This window comes from Triturus cristatus, chromosome 1_1 (genome assembly GCF_964204655.1).
Source record: "Triturus cristatus chromosome 1_1, aTriCri1.1, whole genome shotgun sequence".
In the NCBI taxonomy this organism is placed as follows: Eukaryota; Metazoa; Chordata; class Amphibia; order Caudata; family Salamandridae; genus Triturus; species Triturus cristatus.
The window spans coordinates 632,471,500-632,489,464 of NC_140579.1; positions in this window are offsets into that span (position 1 = coordinate 632,471,500).

Genomic DNA, 17,965 nt, shown 5'->3' on the forward strand with positions numbered 1-17,965 from the left:
CCGCCTCCACTTAATTGGCTGCACTCTGCCACCTCTACTTCATAGGCCACACTCTGCCGCCTTTACTTTGTACACTGCACTCCGCTGCCTCTACTTCATAGGCTGCAATCTGCCACCTCTACTTCATAGGCCGCACTCCACCACCTCTACTTCATACGCTGCATTCCGCCGTCTTTACTTCATAGGCCGCACTCCGCAGCACTCAGCTGCCTCCGCTTCATAGGCTGCACTCTGCCACCTCCACTTCATAGGCTGCTCTCCACCGCCTCTACTTCATAGGCCGCACTCTGCCGCCTCTCCTTCATAGGCCGCACTCCACCGCCTCTACTTCATAGGACGCACCCTGCTGCCTCTACTTCATAGGCCGCACTCCACCGCCTCCACTTCATAGGTCGCACTCCGCCACTTCTACTTCGTACGCTGCACTCCGCCACCTCTCCGCTGCCTTTACTTCATAGGCTGGGCTCCGCTGCCTCTACTTCATAGGCCACACACCGCCGTCTCTATTTCATAGGCCACACTCTGCCGCCTCTACTTCATAGGCTGCACTCCAGGCTGCACTCCACCGCCTCTACTTCATGGAGTGTACTCCACTGCCTCTACTTTATAGGCCGCACTCTGCTGCCTCTACTTCATAGGCGGCACTCTGCCGCCTCTACTTCATAGGCAGCAATCTGCCGCCTCTACTTCATAGGCCGCACTCCACCACCTCTACTTCATAGGCTGCATTCTGCCGCCTCTACTTCATAGGCCACACTCTGCCACCTCTACTTCCTACACTGCACTCCACCACCTCTCCGCTGCTTCTACTTCATAGGCTGCACTCCACCGCCTCTACTTCATAGCCCGCACTCTGCCACCTCTACTTCATAGGCTGCACTCCGCTGTCTGTACTTCATAGGCCACACTCTGACGCCTCTACTTCATAGGCCGCACTCCGCCGCCTCTACTTCATAGGCCGCACTCCGCCGTCTCTACTTCATAGGCCGCACTCTGCCACCTCTACTTCCTACTCTGCACTCTGCCACCTCTCCGCCGCCTCTACTTCATAGGCTGCACTCCACCGCCTCTACTTCATAGCACGCACTCTGCCACCTCTACTTCATAGGCCGCACTCTGCCGCCTGTACTTCATAGGCCGCACTCTGCCCCCTCTGCTTCATAGGCCACACTCTGCCGCCTCTACTTCATAGGCTGCACTCCGTCGCCTCTATTTCATAGGCTGCAATCTGCCGCCTCTGCTTCATAGGCTGCACTCCACCGCCTCTATTTCATAGGCCGCAATCTGTCGCCTCTACTTCATAGGCCGAACTCTGCTAACTCTACTTCATAGGCTGCATTCCACCGCCCCTACTTCATAGGCTGCATTCCAATGCCTCTACTTCATAGGCCACACTCCACCACCTCTACTTCATGAGCTGCACTCCGCCGCTTCTACTTCATTAGCTACACTCCGCCACCTCTACTTCATAGGCCGCACTCCGCCGCCTCTACTTCATAGAGTGTACTCCACTGCCTCTACTTCATAGGCCGCACTCCACCGCCTCTACTTCATAGGATGCACTCTGCCGCCTCTACTTCTTAGGCCGCACTCCACCGCCTCCACTTCATAGGTCGCACTCCGCCACCTCTACTTTGTACGCTGTACTCCGCCACCTCTCCGCTGCCTTTACTTCATAGGCTGGGCTCCGCTGCCTCTACTTCATAGGCCGCACTCCGCCGTCTCAACTTCATAGGCCGCACTCTGTCACCTCTACTTCATAGGCTGCACTCCAGGCTGCACTCTGCCGCCTCTACTTCATAGACTGCACTCCGCTGCCTCTACTTCATAGGCTGCACTCCGCCGCCTCTACTTCATAGGCCGCACTCCACCACCTCTACTTCATATGCTGCATTCCACGGCCTCTACTTCATAGGCTGCACTCCACCGCCTCTACTTCATAGGCCACACACTGCAGCACTCCACAGCACTCCGCTGCCTCCACTTCATAGGCTGCACTCTGCCGCCTCTACTTCATAGGCCGCACTCCACCGCCTCTACTTCATAGGACGCACTCCGCCGCCTCTACTTCATAGGCCGCACTCCACCGCCTCCACTTCATAGGTCGCACTCCGCCACCTCTACTTTGTACGCTGTACTCCGCCACCTCTCCGCTGCCTTTACTTCATAGGCTGGGCTCCGCTGCCTCTACTTCATAGGCCGCACTCCGCCGTCTCAACTTCATAGGCCGCACTCTGCCACCTCTACTTCATAGGCTGCACTCCAGGCTGCACTCCGCCGCCTCTACTTCATAGAGTGTACTCCACTGCCTCTACTTCATAGGCTGCACTCTGACGCCTCTATTTCATAGGCCGCACTCCACCACCTCTACTTCATAGTCCGCACTCTGTCACCTCTACTTCATAGGACGCACTCCGCCGCCTCTACTTCATAGGCCGCACTCCACCGCCTCTACTTCATAGGTCGCACTCCGCCACCTCTACTTTGTACGCTGTACTCCGCCACCTCTCCGCTGCCTTTACTTCATAGGCTGGGCTCCGCTGCCTCTACTTCATAGGCCACACTCCGCCGTCTCAACTTCATAGGCCGCACTCTGCCACCTCTACTTCATAGGCTGCACTCCAGGCTGCACTCCGCCGCCTCTACTTCATAGAGTGTACTCCACTGCCTCTACTTCATAGGATGCACTCTGACGCCTCTATTTCATAGGCCGCACTCCACCACCTCTACTTCATAGTCCGCACTCTGTCACCTCTACTTCATAGGCCGCACTCTGCCGCCTGTACTTCATAGGCCGCACTCTGCCGCCTCTACTTCATAGGCCACACTCTGCCGCCTCTAATTCATAGGCTGCACTCCGTCGCCTTTATTTCATAGGCTGCAATCTGCCGCCTCTACTTCACAGGCCGCACTCCGCCGCCTCCACTTCATAGGCTGCACTCCGCCACCTCCACTTCATAGGCCGTACTCCGCCGCATCTACTTCATAGGCCGCACTCCGCCGCCTCTACTTCATAGGACGCACTCCGCCGCCTCTCCTTCATAGGCTGCACTCCGCCGACTCCACTTCATAGGCTGCATTCCGCCTACTCCACTTCATAGGCTGCACTCTGCCCCCTCTACTTCATAAGCAGCACTCCGCCGCCTCTACTTCATAGGCTGCACTCCACCTCGTCTACTTCATAGACTGCACTCCACTGCCTCTACTTCATAGGCCGCACTCCGTCTTTACTACTTCATACACTGCATTCCGCCGCCTCTACTTCATAGGCTGCAATCTGCCGCCTCTACTTCATAGGCCGCACTCCACCACCTCTACTTCATAGGCTGCATTCTGCGGCCTCTACTTCATAGGCCGCACTCCGCCGCTTCTACTTCATAGGCCGCACTCTGCCGTCTCTAGTTCATTGGCTGCACTCTTCCGCCTCTACTTCCTACACTGCATTCCGCCATCTCTCCGCTGCCTCTACTTCATAGGCCGCACTCCGCCGCCTCTACTTCTTAGGTCGCACTCTGCTATCTCTACTTCATTGGCCGCACTCTGCCGCCTCTACTTCCTACACTGCACTCTGCCACCCCTCCGCCACCTCTACTTCATAGGCTGCACTCCACCGCCTCTACTTCAGAGCCCGCACTCTGCCACCTCTACTTCATAGGCCGCAATCTGCCGCCTCTACTTCATAGGCCGCACTCCACCACCTCTACTTCATAGGCTGCATTCTGCCGCCTCTACTTCATAGGCCGCACTCCGCCGCCTCTACTTAATAGGCCGCACTCTGCCACCTCTATTTCCTACACTGCACTCTGCCACCTCTCCACTGCCTCTACTTCATAGACTGCATTCCACCGCCTCTACTTCATAGCCCGCACTCTGTCACCTCTACTTCATAGGCCGCACTCCGCCGCCTGTACTTCATAGGCCGTACTCTGCCGCCTCCACTTCATAGGCCGCACTTTGTCGCCTCTACTTCATAGGCCCCACTCCGCCGTCTCTACTTCATAGGCCGCACTCTGCCACCTCTACTTCATAGGCCGCACTCTGCCGCCTCTACTTCATAGGCTACACTCCGCCGCCTCTATTTCATAGGCTGCAATCTGCCGCCTCTACTTCATAGGCCGCACTCCCCCACCTCTACTTCATAAGCTGCACTCTGCCGCTTCTACTTCATTAGCTACACTCCGCCACCTCTACTTCATAGGCTGCACTCTGCCGACTCCACTTCATAGGTGCACTCCACCGACTCCACTTCATAGGCTGCACTCCGCCGCCTCTACTTCATAAGCAGCACTCCACCGCCTCCACTTGATAGGCTGCACTCCGCCGCCTCCACTTTATAGGCTGCACTCCACCACCTCCACTTCACATGCTGCACTCCACCGCCTCTACTTTATAGGCTGCGCTCCGCCACCTCTACTTCGTAGGCTGCACTCCAGGCTGCACTCTGCCGCCTCTACTTCATAGACTGAACTCTGCTGCCTCTACTTCATAGGCTGCACTCCACCGCCCCTACTTCAGAGTCCGCACTCTGCCACCTCTACTTCATAGGGCGCAATCTGCTGCCTCTACTTCATAGGCCGCACTCCACCACCTCTACTTCATAGGCTGCGTTCTGCCGCCTCTACTTCATAGGCCGCACTCCGCCGCCTCTACTTAATAGGCCGCACTCTGCCACCTCTACTTCCTACACTGCACTCCACCACCTCTCCGCTGCCTCTAATTCATAGGCTGCATTCCACCGCCTCTACTTCATAGCCCGCACTCTGTCACCTCTTCTTTATAGGCCGCACTCTGCCGCCTCTACTTTATAGGCCGTACTCTGCCGTCTCTACTTCATAGGCCCCACTCCGCCGTCTCTACTTCATAGGCCGCACTCTGCCACCTCTACTTCCTACTCTGCACTCCGCCACCTCTCTGCCGCCTCTAATTCATAGGCTGCACTCCACCGCCTCTACTTCATAGCCCGCACTCTGCCACCTCTACTTCATAGGCTGCACTCTGCCGCCTGTACTTCATAGGCCGCACTCTGCCGCCTCTACTTCATAGGCCACACTCTGCAGCCTCTACTTCATAGGCTGCACTCTGTCGCCTCTATTTCAAAAGGCTGCAATCTGCCGCCTCTACTTCATAGGCTGCACTCTTGCCGCCTCTATTTCATAGGCCGCAATCTGCCGCCTCTACTTCATAGGCCAAACTCCGCCGCCTCTACTTCATAGGCTGCATTCCACCTCCCCTACTTCATAGGCTGCATTCCAATGCCTCTACTTGATAGGCCGCACTCCACCGCCTCTACTTCATAAGCTACACTATGCCGCTTCTACTTCATTAGTTACACTCCGCCGCCTCTACTTCATAGGCCGCACTCCGCCGCCTCTACTTCATGAGCCGCACTCTGCCGCCTCTACTTCATAGGCTGCACTCCGCCACCTCTATTTCGTAGGCTGCAATCTGCCGCCTCCACTTCATAGGCCGCACTCCGCCACCTACACTTCATAGGCCGCACTCCGCCATCTCTACTTCATAGGCCGCACTCTGCAGCCTCTACTTCATAGGCTGCACTCCGCCACCTCTACTTCATAGGCTGCACTCCGTCGCCTCTACTTCATAGGCCGCACTCCGCCGCCTCTACTTCATAGGCCACACTCCGCCACCTTTACTTCATAGGCTGCGCTCTGCTGCCTCTACTTCATAGGCTGCATTCCACCGCCTCTACTTCATAGACTGCATTCCAATGCCTCTACTTCATAGGCGGCACTCCACCGCTTCAACTTCATAAGCTGCACTCTGCCGCTTCTACTTCATAGGCTGCACTCCGCCGACTCCACTTCATAGGTGCACTCCGCCGACTTCACTTCATAGGCTGCACTTTGCCGCCTCTACTTTGTACACTGCACTCCGCTGCCTCTACTTCATAGGCTGCGCTCCAGGCTGCACTCCGCCGCCTATTCTTCATAGACTGCACTGTGCCTCTTCTACTTCATAGACTGCAGACTGCCGCCTCTACTTCATAGGCTGAAATCTGCCACCTCTACTTCATAGGCCGCACTCCACCACCTCTACTTCATATGCTGCATTCCGCCATCTTTACTTCATAGGCTGCGCTCTGCTGCCTCTAATACATAGGCTGCATTCCACCGCCTCTACTTCATAGACTGCATTCCAATGCCTCTACTTCATAGGTGGCACTCCACCGCTTCAAGTTCATAAGCTGCACTCCGATACTTCTTCTTCATTAGCTACACTCCGCCTCCTCTACTTCATAGGCTGCACTCCGCAGCCTCTACTTCATAAGCATCACTCCGCCGCCTCCACTACATAGGCTGCACTCCGCCGCCTCCACTTCATAGGCTACACTCCACCGCCTCCACTTCACAGGCTGTACTCCACCGCCTCTACTTCATAGGCTGCGCTCTGCCACCTCTACTTCATAGGCTGCACTCCAGGCTGCACTCTGCCGCCTCTACTTCATAGACTGCACTCCGCTGCCTCTACTTCATAGGCTGCACACTGCCGCCTCTACTTCATAGGCCCCAATCTGCCACCTCTACTTCATAGGTCACAATCTGCCACCTATACTTCATAGGCCGCACTCCACCGCCTCCACTTCATAGGCTGCACTCCGCCGCCTCCACTTCCTAGACTGCACTTCGCCGCCTCCACTTAATTGGCTGCACTCTGCCACCTCTTCTTCATATGGTCACACTCTGCCGCCTTTACTTTGTACACTGCACTCCGCTGCCTCTACTTCATAGGCTGCGCTCCAGGCTGCACTCCGCCGCCTCTTCTTCATAGACTGCACTGCGCCTCTTCTACTTCATAGACTGCAGACCGCCGCCTCTACTTCATAGGCTGCAATCTGCCACCTCTACTTCATAGGCCGCACTCCACCACCTCTACTTCATACGCTGCATTCCACCGTCTTTACTTCATAGGCCGCACTCCGCAGCACTCAGCTGCCTCCGCTTCATAGGGTGCACTCTGCCACCTCCACTTCATAGGCTGCTCTCCACCGCCTCTACTTCATAGGCCGCACTCTGCTGCCTCTCCTTCATAGGCCGCACTCCACCACCTCTACTTCATAGGACGCACCCTGCTGCCTCTACTTCATAGGCCGCACACCACCGCCTCCACTTCATAGGTCGCACTCCGCCACTTCTACTTCGTACGCTGCACTCCGCCACCTCTCCGCTGCCTTTACTTCATAGGCTGGGCTCCGCTGCCTCTACTTCATAGGCCACACACCGCCGTCTCTATTTCATAGGGCACACTCTGCCGCCTCTACTTCATAGGCTGCACTCCAGGCTGCACTCCACCGCCTCTACTTCATGGAGTGTACTCCACTGCCTCTACTTTATAGGCCGCACTCTGCCGCCTCTACTTCATAGGCGGCACTCTGCCGCCTCTACTTCATAGGCAGCAATCTGCCGCCTCTACTTCGTAAGCCGCACTCCACCACCTCTACTTCATAGGCTGCATTCTGCCGCCTCTACTTCATAGGCCACACTCCGCCATCTCTACTTAATAGGCCACACTCTGCCACCTCTACTTCCTACACTGCACTCCACCACCTCTCCGCTGCTTCTACTTCATAGGCTGCACTCCACCGCCTCTACTTCATAGCCCGCAATCTGCCACCTCTACTTCATAGGCTGCACTCCGCTGCCTGTACTTCATAGGCCACACTCTGACGCCTCTACTTCATAGGCCGCACTCCGCCGCCTCTACTTCATAGGCCGCACTCCGCCGTCTCTACTTCATAGGCCGCACTCTGCTGCCTCTACTTCCTACTCTGCACTCTGCCACCTCTCCGCCGCCTCTACTTCATAGGCTGCACTCCACCGCCTCTACTTCATAGCACACACTCTGCCACCTCTACTTCATAGGCCGCACTCTGCCGCCTGTACTTCATAGGCCGCACTCTGCCCCCTCTGCTTCATAGGCCACACTCTGCCGCCTCTACTTCATAGGCTGCACTCCGTCGCCTCTATTTCATAGGCTGCAATCTGCCGCCTCTGCTTCATAGGCTGCACTCCACCGCTTCTATTTCATAGGCCGCACTCTGCCGCCTCTACTTCATAGGCGGCACTCTGCCGCCTCTACTTCATAGGCAGCAATCCACCGCCTCTACTTCATAGGCTGCATTCCACCGCCCCTACTTCATAGGCTGCATTCCAATGCCTCTACTTCATAGGCCACACTCCACCACCTCTACTTCATGAGCTGCACTCTGCCGCTTCTACTTCATTAGCTACACTCCGCCACCTCTACTTCATAGGCCGCACTCCACCGCGTCTACTTCATAGGCCGCAATCTGCCACCTCTACTTCATAGGCCGCACTCCACCGCCTCTACTTCATAGGCTGCATTCCACCGCCCCTACTTCATAGGCTGCATTCCAATGCCTCTACTTCATAGGCCGCACTCCACCACCTCTACTTCATAAGCTGCACTCTGCCGCTTCTACTTCATTAGCTACACTCCGCCGCCTCTACTTCATAGGCTGCACTCTGTCGACTCCACTTCATAGGTGCACTCCACCGACTCCACTTCATAGGCTGCACTCTGCCGCCTCTACTTCATAAGCAGCACTCCGCCGCCTCCACTTCATAGGCTGCACTCTGCCGCCTCCACTTCATAGGCTGCACTCCGCCGCCTCCACTTCACAGGCTGCACTCCACCGCCTCTACTTCATAGGCTGCGCTCCGCCACCTCTACTTCGTAGGCTGCATTCCAGGCTGCACTCTGCCGCCTCTACTTCATAGACTGCACTCTGCTGCCTCTACTTCATAGGCTGCACTCTGCCGCCTCTACTTCATAGGCCGCACTCCACCACCTCTACTTCATACGCTGCATTCCACCGCCTCTACTCCATAGGCTGCACTCCACCGCCTCTACTTCATAGGCCACACTCCGCAGCACTCCGCAGCACTCCGCTGCCTCCACTTAATAGGCTGCACTCTGCCACCTCCAATTCATAGGCGGCACTCCACTGCCTCTACTTCATAGGCGGCACTCTGCCGCCTCTACTTCATAGGCCGCACTCCACCGCCTCTACTTCATAGGACGCACTCCGCCGCCTCTACTTCATAGGCCGCACTCCACCGCCTCCACTTCATAGGTCGCACTCCGCCACCTCTACTTCGTACGCTGCACTCTGCCACCTCTCCACGTCCTTTACTTCATAGGCTGGGCTCCACTGCCTCTCCTTCATAGGCCGCACTCTGCCACCTCTATTTCATAGGCGGCATTCTGCCGCCTCTACTTCGTAGGCCGCAATCTGCCACCTCTACTTCATAGGCCGCACTCCGCCGCCTCCACTTCATAGGCTGCACTCCGCCACCTCCACTTCATAGGCTGCACTCCACCGCCTCTACTTCATGGGCCACACTCCGCCGTCTCTACTTCATAGGCCGCACTATGCCGCCTCTACTTCCTACTCTGCACTCCGCCACCTCTCCGCCGCCTCTACTTCATAGGCTGCACTCTGCCGCCTCTACTTCATAAGCAGCACTCCGCTGCCTCTACTTCATAGGCTGCACTCCGCCTCTTCTACTTCATAGACCGCACTCCGCCGCCTCTACTTCATAGGCTGCACTCCGCCGTCTCTACTTCATAGGCCGCACTCTTCCGCCTCGACTTCATAGGCCACACTCCGCAGCATTCCGCAGCACTCCACTGCCTTCACTTCATAGGCTGCACTCTGCCACCTCCACTTCATAGGCTGCACTCCACTGCCTCTACTTCATAGGCCGCACTCTGCCGCCTCTACTTCATAGGCCGCACTCCACCGCCTCTACTTCATAGGACGCACTCCGCCGCCTCTACATCATAGGTAGCACTCCACCGCCTACACTTCATAGGCCGCACTCCACCGCCTCTACTTCATAGGACGCACTCCGCTGCCTCTACATCATAGGTAGCACTCCACCGCCTACACTTCATAGCCCGCACTCTGCCACCTCTACTTCTTAGGCCGCACTCTGCCGCCTCTACTTCATAGGCCGCACTCCACCGCCTCCACTTCATAGGTCGCACTCGACCACCTCTACTTCCAACTCTGCACTCCGCCACCTCTCCGCCGCCTCTACTTCATAGGCTGCACTCCACCGCCTCTACTTCATAGCCCGCAGTCTGCCACCTCTACTTCATAGGCTGCACTCCGCCGCTTCTACTTAATAGGCTGCACTCTGCAGCCTCTACTTCCTACACTGCACTCCACCGCCTCCACTTCATAGGCTGCACTCCACCGCCTCCACTTCCTAGACTGCACTTTGCCGCCTCCACTTAATTGGCTGCACTCTGCCACCTCTACTTCATAGGCCGCACTCCGCTGCCTCTACTTCGTACACTGCACTCCGCTGCCTCTACTTCATAGGCTGTGCTCCAGACTGCACTCTGCCGCCTCTTCTTCATAGACTGCACTGCGCCTCTTCTACTTCATAGACTGCACACCGCCGCCTCTACTTCATAGGCCGCACTCCACCACCTCTACTTCATACGCTGCATTCCGCCGCCTCTACTTCATAGGCCGCACTCCACCGTCTCTACTTCATAGGCCGCACTCCACCACCTCTACTTCATACGCTGCATTCCGCCGCCTCTACTTCATAGGCCGCACTCCACCGCCTCTACTTCATAGACCGCACTCCGCCGCCTCCACTTCATAGGTCGCACTCCGCCACCTCTACTTCATACGCTGCACTCCGCCACCTCTCTGCTGCCTTTACTTCATAGGCTGGGCTCCGCTGCCTCTACTTCATAGGCCGCACTCCGCCGTCTCTACTTCATAGGCCGCACTCTGCTGCCTCTACTTCATAGGCCGCAATCTGCCGCCTCTACTTCATAGGCCGCACTCCACCACCTCTAATTCATAGGCTGCATTCTGCAGCCTCTACTTCATAGGCCGCACTCCTTCGCCTCTACTTAATAGGCCACACTCTGCCACCTCTACTTCCTACACTGCACTCTGCCACCTCTCCGCTGCCTCTACTTCATAGGCTGCACTCCACCGCCTATACTTCATAGCCTGCACTCTGCCACCTCTACTTCATAGGCCGCACTCTGCCGCCTGTACTTCAAAGGCCGCACTCTGCTGCCTCTACTTCATGGGCCACACTCTGCCGCCACTAATTCATAGGCTGCACTCCGCCGCCTCTACTTCATAGGCCGCACTCTGCCGCCTCTACTTCATAGGCTGCATTCCACTGCCCCTACTTCATAGGCTGCATTCCAACGCCTCTACTTCATAGGCCGCACTCCACCGCCTCTACTTCATAAGCTGCACTCCGCCGCTTCTACTTCATTAGCTACACTCCGCCGCCTCTACTTCATAGGCTGCACTCTGCCAACTCCACTTCATAGGCTGCACTCCACCTACTCCACTTCATAGGCTGCACTCCGCCGCCTCTACTTCATAAGCAGCACTCCGCCACCTCTACTTCATAGGCTGCACTCCGCCTCTTCTACTTCATAGACCGCACTCTGCCGCCTCTACTTCATAGTCCGCACTCCGCCGTCTCTACTTCATAGGCTGCACTCCACCACCTCTACTTCATACGCTGCATTCCGCTGCCTCTACTTCATAGGCCGCACTCCACCGCCTCTACTTCATAGGCCACACTCCGCAGCACTCCGCAGCACTCCGCTGCCTCCACTTCATAGGCTGCACTCTGCCACCTCCACTTCCTAGGCTGCACTCCACTGCCTCTACTTCATAGGCCGCACTCTGCTGCCTCTACTTCATAGGCTGCACTCCACCGCCTCTACTTCATAGGACGCACTCCGCCGCCTCTACTTCATAGGCTGCATTCCACCGCCCCTACTTCATAGGCTGCATTCCAATGCCTCTACTTCATAGGCCGCACTCCACCACCTCTACTTCATAAGCTGCACTCTGCCGCTTCTACTTCATTAGCTACACTCCGCCGCCTCTACTTCATAGGCTGCACTCTGTCGACTCCACTTCATAGGTGCACTCCACCGACTCCACTTCATAGGCTGCACTCTGCCGCCTCTACTTCATAAGCAGCACTCCGCCACCTCCACTTCATAGGCTGCACTCTGCCACCTCCACTTCATAGGCTGCACTCCGCCGCCTCCACTTCACAGGCTGCACTCCACCGCCTCTACTTCATAGGCTGCGCTCCGCCACCTCTACTTCGTAGGCTGCATTCCAGGCTGCACTCTGCCGCCTCTACTTCATAGACTGCACTCTGCTGCCTCTACTTCATAGGCTGCACTCTGCCGCCTCTACTTCATAGGCCGCACTCCACCACCTCTACTTCATACGCTGCATTCCACCGCCTCTACTCCATAGGCTGCACTCCACCGCCTCTACTTCATAGGCCACACTCCGCAGCACTCCGCAGCACTCCGCTGCCTCCACTTAATAGGCTGCACTCTGCCACCTCCAATTCATAGGCTGCACTCCACTGCCTCTACTTCATAGGCGGCACTCTGCCGCCTCTACTTCATAGGCCGCACTCCACCGCCTCTACTTCATGGGACGCACTCTGCCGCCTCTACTTCATAGGCCGCACTCCACCGCCTCCACTTCATAGGTCGCACTCTGCCACTTTTACTTCGTACACTGCACTCCACCACATCTCCGCTGCCTTTACTTCATAGGCTGGGCTCCGCTGCCTCTACTTCATAGGCCGCACTCCGCCGTCTCTACTTCATAGGCCGCACTCTGCCGCCTCTACTTCATAGGCTGCATTCCGCCGCCTCTATTTCATAGGCCGCAATCTGCCGCCTCTACTTCATAGGCCGCACTCCGCTGCCTCTACTTCATAGGCTGCATTCCACCGCTCCTACTTCATAGGCTGCATTCCAATGCCTCTACTTCATAGGCCGTACTCCACCGCCTCTACTTCATAAGCTGCACTCCGCCGCGTCTACTTCAGTAGCTACACTCTGCCGCCTCTACTTCATAGGCCGCACTCCGCCGCCTCTACTTCATAGGCCGCACTCTGCCGCCTCTACTTCATAAGCTACACTCCGCTGCCTCTATTTCACAGGCCGCAATCTGCCGCCTCTACTTCATAGGCTGCATTCCACCGCCCCTACTTCATAGGCTGCATTCCAATGCCTCTACTTCATAGGCCGCACTCCACCACCTCTACTTCATAAGCTGCACTCTGCCGCTTCTACTTCATTAGCTACACTCCGCCGCCTCTACTTCATAGGCTGCACTCTGCCGACTCCACTTCATAGGTGTACTCCACCGACTCCACTTCATAGGCTGCACTCTGCCGCCTCTACTTCATAAGCAGCACACCACCGCCTCCACTTCATAGGCTGCACTCCGCCGCCTCCACTTCATAGGCTGCACTCCACCGCCTCCACTTCACAGGCTGCACTCCACCGCCTCTACTTAATAGGCTGCACTCTGCCACCTCTACTTCTTAGGCTGCACTCCAGGCTGCACTCTGCCGCCTCTACTTCATAGACTGCACTCTGCTGCCTCTACTTCATAGGCTGCACTCCACTGCCTCTACTTCATAGCCCGCACTCTGCCACCTCTACTTCATAGGCCGCACTCTGCCGCCTGTACTTCATAGGCCCCACTCTGCCGCCTCTACTTCATAGGCCGCACTCTGCTGCCTCTACTTCCTACTCTGCACTCCGCCACCTCTCCGCCGCCTCTACTTCATAGGCTGCACTCCACCGCCTCTACTTCATAGGCCCCACTCTGCCGCCTCTACTTCGTAGGCCACACTCTGCCGCCTCTAATTCATAGGCTGCACTCCGTCGCCTCTATTTCATAGGCTGCAATCTGCCTCCTCTACTTCATAGGCCGCACTCCGCCGCCTCCACTTCATAGACTGCACTCGGCCACCTCCACCTAATAGGCCGTACTCTGCTGCCTCTACTTCATAGGCCTCACTCCACAACCTCTACTTCATAGGATGCACTCCGTCGCCTCTACTTCATAGGCCGCACTCCACCGCCTCCACTTCATAGGTCGCATTCCGCCACCTCTACTTCGTACGCTGCACTCCGCCACCTCTCCGCTGCCTTTACTTCATAGGTTGGGCTCCGCTGCCTCTCCTTCATAGGCCGCACTCCGCCGCCTCTATTTCATAGGCTGCACTCCGTCGCCTCTATTGCATAGGCTGCGATCTTCCACCTCTACTTCATAGGCCACATTCCGCCACCTCCACTTCATCGGCTGCACTCCGCCGCCTCTACTTCATAGGCTGCACTCCGCCACCTCTACTTCATAGGCTGCATTCCACTGCCCCTACTTCATAGGCTGCATTCCAACGCCTCTACTTCATAGGCCGCACTCCACCGCCTCTACTTAATAAGCTGCACTCCGCCGCTTCTACTTCATTAGCTACACTCTGCCGCCTCTCCTTCATAGGCTGCACTCCGCCGACTCCACTTCATAGGCTGCATTCCGCCTACTCCACTTCATAGGCTGCACTCTGCCCCCTCTACTTCATAAGCAGCACTCCGCCGCCTCTACTTCATAGGCTGCACTCCGCCTCGTCTACTTCATAGACTGCACTCCACTGCCTCTACTTTATAGGCCGCACTCCGTCTTTACTACTTCATACACTGCATTCCGCCGCCTCTACTTCATAGGCTGCAATCTGCCGCCTCTACTTCATAGGCCGCACTCCACCACCTCTACTTCATATGCCGCATTCTGCTGCCTCTACTTCATAGGACGCACTCTGCCACCTCTACTTCATAGGCTGCATTCTGCGGCCTCTACTTCATAGGCCGCCCTCCGCCGCTTCTACTTCATAGGCCGCACTCTGCCGTCTCTAGTTCATTGGCTGCACTCTTCTGCCTCTACTTCCTACACTGCATTCCGCCATCTCTCCGCTGCCTCTACTTCATAGGCCGCACTCCGCCGCCTCTACTTCTTAGGTCGCACTCTGCTATCTCTACTTCATTGGCCGCACTCTGCCGCCTCTACTTCCTACACTGCACTCTGCCACCCCTCCGCCACCTCTACTTCATAGGCTGCACTCCACCGCCTCTACTTCAGAGCCCGCACTCTGCCACCTCTACTTCATAGGCCGCAATCTGCCGCCTCTACTTCATAGGCCGCACTCCACCACCTCTACTTCATAGGCTGCATTCTGCCGCCTCTACTTCATAGGCTGCACTCCGTCGCCTCTATTTCATAGGCTGCAATCTGCCGCCTCTGCTTCAAAGGCTGCACTCCACCGCCTCTACTTCATAGGCCGCACTCCGCCGCCTCTACTTAATAGGCCGCACTCTGCCACCTCTATTTCCTACACTGCACTCTGCCACCTCTCCACTGCCTCTACTTCATAGACTGCATTCCACCGCCTCTACTTCATAGCCCGCACTCTGTCACCTCTACTTCATAGGCCGCACTCCGCCGCCTGTACTTCATAGGCCGTACTCTGCCGCCTCCACTTCATAGGCCGCACTTTGTCGCCTCTACTTCATAGGCCCCACTCCGCCGTCTCTACTTCATAGGCCGCACTCTGCCACCTCTACTTCATAGGCCGCACTCTGCCGCCTCTACTTCATAGGCTACACTCCGCCGCCTCTATTTCATAGGCTGCAATCTGCCGCCTCTACTTCATAGGCCGCACTCCCCCACCTCTACTTCATAAGCTGCACTCTGCCGCTTCTACTTCATTAGCTACACTCCGCCACCTCTACTTCATAGGCTGCACTCTGCCGACTCCACTTCATAGGTGCACTCCACCGACTCCACTTCATAGGCTGCACTCCGCCGCCTCTACTTCATAAGCAGCACTCCACCGCCTCCACTTCATAGGCTGCACTCCGCCGCCTCCACTTTATAGGCTGCACTCCACCACCTCCACTTCACATGCTGCACTCCACCGCCTCTACTTTATAGGCTGCGCTCCGCCACCTCTACTTCGTAGGCTGCACTCCAGGCTGCACTCTGCCGCCTCTACTTCATAGACTGAACTCTGCTGCCTCTACTTCATAGGCTGCACTCCACCGCCCCTACTTCAGAGTCCGCACTCTGCCACCTCTACTTCATAGGGCGCAATCTGCTGCCTCTACTTCATAGGCCGCACTCCACCACCTCTACTTCATAGGCTGCGTTCTGCCGCCTCTACTTCATAGGCCGCACTCCGCCGCCTCTACTTAATAGGCCGCACTCTGCCACCTCTACTTCCTACACTGCACTCCACCACCTCTCCGCTGCCTCTAATTCATAGGCTGCATTCCACCGCCTCTACTTCATAGCCCGCACTCTGTCACCTCTTCTTTATAGGCCGCACTCTGCCGCCTCTACTTCATAGGCCGTACTCTGCCGTCTCTACTTCATAGGCCCCACTCCACCGTCTCTACTTCATAGGCCGCACTCTGCCGCCTCTACTTCCTACTCTGCACTCCGCCACCTCTCTGCCGCCTCTAATTCATAGGCTGCACTCCACCGCCTCTTCTTCATAGCCCGCACTCTGCCACCTCTACTTCATAGGCTGCACTCTGCCGCCTGTACTTCATAGGCCGCACTCTGCCGCCTCTACTTCATAGGCCACACTCTGCAGCCTCTACTTCATAGGCTGCACTCTGTCGCCTCTATTTCAAAAGGCTGCAATCTGCCGCCTCTACTTCATAGGCTGCACTCTGCCGCCTCTATTTCATAGGCCGCAATCTGCCGCCTCTACTTCATAGGCCAAACTCCGCCGCCTCTACTTCATAGGCTGCATTCCACCGCCCCTACTTCATAGGCTGCATTCCAATGCCTCTACTTGATAGGCCGCACTCCACCGCCTCTACTTCATAAGCTACACTATGCCGCTTCTACTTCATTAGTTACACTCCGCCGCCTCTACTTCATAGGCCGCACTCCGCCGCCTCTACTTCATGAGCCGCACTCTGCCGCCTCTACTTCATAGGCTGCACTCCGCCACCTCTATTTCGTAGGCTGCAATCTGCCGCCTCCACTTCATAGGCCGCACTCCGCCACCTACACTTCATAGGCCGCACTCCGCCATCTCTACTTCATAGGCCGCACTCTGCAGCCTCTACTTCATAGGCTGCACTCCGCCACCTCTACTTCATAGGCTGCACTCCGTCGCCTCTACTTCATAGGCCGCACTCCGCCGCCTCTACTTCATAGGCCACACTCCGCCACCTTTACTTCATAGGCTGCGCTCTGCTGCCTCTACTTCATAGGCTGCATTCCACCGCCTCTACTTCATAGACTGCATTCCAATGCCTCTACTTCATAGGCGGCACTCCACCGCTTCAACTTCATAAGCTGCACTCCGCCGCTTCTACTTCATAGGCTGCACTCCGCCGACTCCACTTCATAGGTGCACTCCGCCGACTCCACTTCATAGGCTGCACTTTGCCGCCTCTACTTTGTACACTGCACTCCGCTGCCTCTACTTCATAGGCTGCGCTCCAGGCTGCACTCCGCCGCCTATTCTTCATAGACTGCACTGTGCCTCTTCTACTTCATAGACTGCAGACTGCCGCCTCTACTTCATAGGCTGAAATCTGCCACCTCTACTTCATAGGCCGCACTCCACCACCTCTACTTCATATGCTGCATTCCGCCGTCTTTACTTCATAGGCTGCGCTCTGCTGCCTCTAATACATAGGCTGCATTCCACCGCCTCTACTTCATAGACTGCATTCCAATGCCTCTACTTCATAGGTGGCACTCCACCGCTTCAAGTTCATAAGCTGCACTCCGATACTTCTTCTTCATTAGCTACACTCCGCCTCCTCTACTTCATAGGCTGCACTCCGCAGCCTCTACTTCATAAGCATCACTCCGCCGCCTCCACTACATAGGCTGCACTCCGCCGCCTCCACTTCATAGGCTGCACTCCACCGCCTCCACTTCACAGGCTGCACTCCACCGCCTCTACTTCATAGGCTGCGCTCTGCCACCTCTACTTCATAGGCTGCACTCCAGGCTGCACTCTGCCGCCTCTACTTCATAGACTGCACTCAGGTGCCTCTACTTCATAGGCTGCACACT